Here is a 3,652-nt window from a genome sequence, read left to right on the forward strand (position 1 = left end):
GTTTGCTATTGCTAAACCTGTTTCTTCCACCATTATTAAAGCCTTGTTGAGGCTTTTGATCCTTCCATGAGAAATTTGGATGATTTCTCCATGTTGAGTTATAGGTGTTTCCATAAGGTTCACCTAAGTAATTCACCTCTGCTATTGCAGGGTTCTCAGGATCATAAGCTTCTTCTTCAGGAGAAGCCTTTTGAGTACTGTTGGATGCAGCTTGCATTCCATGCAGACTCTGAGAGATCATATTGACTTGCTGAGTCAATATTTTATTCTGAGCCAATATGGCATTCAGAGTATCAACTTTAAGAACTCCCTTCTTCATAGGCGTCCCATTACTCACAGGATTCCTTTCAGAAGTGTACATGAACTGGTTATTAGCAACCATGTCAATGAGTTCTTGAGCTTCTGCAGGCGTTTTCTTTAGGTGAATGGATCCACCTGCAAAAGTGTCCAGTGACATCTTTGATAGCTCAGACAAACCATCATAGAATATATCCAGGATGGTCCATTCTGAAAGCATGTCAGAAGGACACTTTTTGGTCAACTGTTTGTATCTTTCCCAAGCTTCATAGAGAGATTCACCTTCTTTCTGTCTGAAGGTTTGAACATCAGCTCTAAGCTTGCTCAGCTTTTGAGGAGGAAAGTACTTGGCTAAGAAAGCCGTGACCAGCTTATCCCAAGAGTTCAGGCTGTCTTTGGGTTGAGAATCCAACCACAATCTAGCTCTGTCTCTTACAGCAAAAGGGAAAAGCATGAGCCTGTAGACTTCAGGATCTACTCCATTAGTCTTAACAGTATCACATATCTGCAAGAATTCAGTTAAGAACTGAAAAGGATCTTTAGATGGAAGTCCATGAAACTTGCAGTTCTGCTGCATCAGAGAAACTAATTGAGGTTTCAGCTCAAAGTTGTTTGCTCCAATGGCAGGAATGGAGATGCTTCTTCCATGTAAATTGGAATTAGGTGCAGTAAAGTCATCAAGCATCTTCCTTACATTATTATTATTTTCGGCTGCCATCTCCTCTTCCTGTTCGAAAATTTCTGAAAGGTTATCTCTGGATTGTTGTAATTTAGCTTCTTTTAATTTTCTCTTCAGAGTCCTTTCAGGTTCTGGATCTGCTTCCACAAGAATGTTCTTATCATTGCTCCTGCTCATATGACAAAGAAGAAGGCACAGAAAAATAATAATAATAATAGAGATCCTTTATACCACAGTATAGGGATCCCTGTGTGAGTAGAAGAAGAGGGGGAGACAAAGAATGTAATATAATGGAAGAAACACAACTGTGAGGAGGCTAGAGATGTGAGATGAGATGTTAGGATATGAATGAATAAATAGAATAGGATGGGGGAGGGATAATTTTCGAAAATTAAGATTTAAAAATTAAATTAATTAATAAATTAAAAAGAAATTTTGAAAAAGGGGGAAGATATTTTCGAAAAATGAGAGAGAGAGAGTTAATTAGGTAGTTTTGAAAAAGTTAAGAAACAAACAAAAAGTTTGTTAGTTAGTTGAAACAAATTTTGAAAGGATAGGAAGTGAGGAAGTTAGAAAAGATATTTTGAAGAGATATTTTTGAAAAGGATAAGATAAGAAGATATTTTTGAAAAGATATGATTGAAATTAGTTTTTGAAAAAGATTTGATTTTTAAAATCTCAATTAATGACTTGATTCACAAGAAACCACAAGATATGATTCTAGAACTTAAAGTTTGAATCTTTCTTAACAAGTAAGTAACAAACTTGAAATTTTTGAATCAAAACATTAATTGATTATGTTATTTTCGAAAATGTGATATAAAAATAAGAAAAAGATTTTTGAAAAATATTTTTAGAATTTTCGAAAATAACTAAGAATTTTGAAAAAGATTTTATTTTTGAAAAAGATTTTGAAAAAGATAAGATTTTCAAATTGAAAATTTGATTTGACTCATGAGAAACAACTTGATTTTAAAAATTTTTGAAAAAGTCAACTCAAATTTTCGAATTTGATGAGAGAAAAAGGGAAAGATATTTTTTTGATTTTTTGAATTTTTATGAAAACATGAAAATTATGCAATGCATGAAATTTTTAGATCAAAACAATGAATGCATGCAAGAATGCTATGAATGTCAAGATGAACACCAAGAACACTATGAAGATCATGATGAACATCAAGAACATATTTTTGAAAAATTTTTAATGCAAAGAAAACATGTAAGACACCAAACTTAGAATTCTTTAATGCTTACGCACTAAGAATTCAAGAATGCATATGAAAAACAACATACAACACAAAACAAAAAATCATCAAGATCAAACAAGAGGACTTACCAAGAACAACTTGAAGATCATGAAGAACACTATGAATGCATGAAATTTTCGAAAAATGCAAGATGCACATGCAAATGACACCAAACTTATAACATGACTCAAGACTCAAACAAGAAACACAAAAAATATTTTTGATTTTTATGATTTTCTAATTTTTTTGGATTTTTTCGAAAATTATATGAAAAAGGAAAATAAGGATTCCAAAATTTTTAATATGAATTCCAGGAATCTTGCATTCTTAGTCTAAAGCTTCAGTCCAGGAATTAGACATGGCTCACTAGCCAGCCAAGCTTTCAATGAAAGCTCCAGTCCAAAACACTAGACATGGCCAATGGCCAGCCAAGCTTCAGCAGGTGATCATGGATCAGCAGCAGGTGGATGAGCAACAGGAGACAAGGATAGCTAATATACAGATGGACGAACAGTTTAAGCAAACAAAGCAGCAGCTATCAAGGCAAATAGCAGAAGAATGCCAAGCAGTTCAATTAAGAAGTGGGAAAACATTAAATACCCCACCTCAAGGGATTAAAAATTCAAGAAATGAGCAATCCACCAAAGATTCACCTGAGGACAGTAAGAGCCCAGGGAAAAATAATTCTGGCACTAAAACGCCAGAAAAGGGGTGGAAGGCTGGCGCTGAACGCCCAGACCAAGCCCAAAACTGGCGTTCAGCGCCAGAAACAAGGCAGGATTGGCGTTCAACGCCAGAAATGGGCAAGAATCTGGCGTTGAACGCCCAAATGGGGCAGAATCCAGCGTTGAACGCCCAAAATGGTCATATTTCTGGCGTTCAGGCGCCAGGAACAGACAGTGAGTTGGCGTCTAACGTCACTTCAGCTTCTGACTCTGGCACTCAATTGCCAGTGAGGGATCAGACACACACAAGTGCTGATAACAACCCTCTAAAAAGGCTTCTTTAACCACTAAGGTTGAGGAATATAAAGCCAAGATACCTTATCCTCAAAAACTCCGGAAAGAGGAGCAGGATAAGCAATTTGCTCGCTTTGCAGATTATCTAAGGACTCTTGAAATAAAGATTCCATTTGCAGAAGCACTTGAGCAAATACCTTCTTATGCCAAGTTCATGAAAGAGATCTTGAGTCATAAAAAGGAGTGGAGAGAAACAGAAAGAGTTCTCCTCACTGAAGAATGCAGTGCAGTCATTCTGAAAAGCTTTCCTGAAAAGCTTAAAGACCCTGGGAGTTTTCTGATACCATGCATATTAGAAGGTGATTGCACCAAGACAGCTTTATGCGATCTTGGGGCAAGCATCAACCTAATACCTGCATCCACTATCAGGAAGCTTGGCTTAACTGAAGAAGTTAAACCAACCCGGATAT

General features: G+C 36.2%; 1 non-coding gene across 1 annotated transcript; it reads left to right on the forward strand.

Moving 5' to 3' along the window:
- Positions 1 to 511: 511 nt before the first annotated feature.
- Positions 512 to 619, forward strand: LOC112731625 (small nucleolar RNA R71). Its single transcript, XR_003167396.1, has one exon. It is a non-coding gene; the product is annotated as a small nucleolar RNA R71 (small nucleolar RNA).
- The last annotated feature ends 3,033 nt before the right edge of the window (positions 620 to 3,652 follow it).

The sequence above is a fragment of the Arachis hypogaea genome, chromosome 12 (genome assembly GCF_003086295.3).
Source record: "Arachis hypogaea cultivar Tifrunner chromosome 12, arahy.Tifrunner.gnm2.J5K5, whole genome shotgun sequence".
NCBI classification, from domain to species: domain Eukaryota; kingdom Viridiplantae; phylum Streptophyta; class Magnoliopsida; order Fabales; family Fabaceae; genus Arachis; species Arachis hypogaea.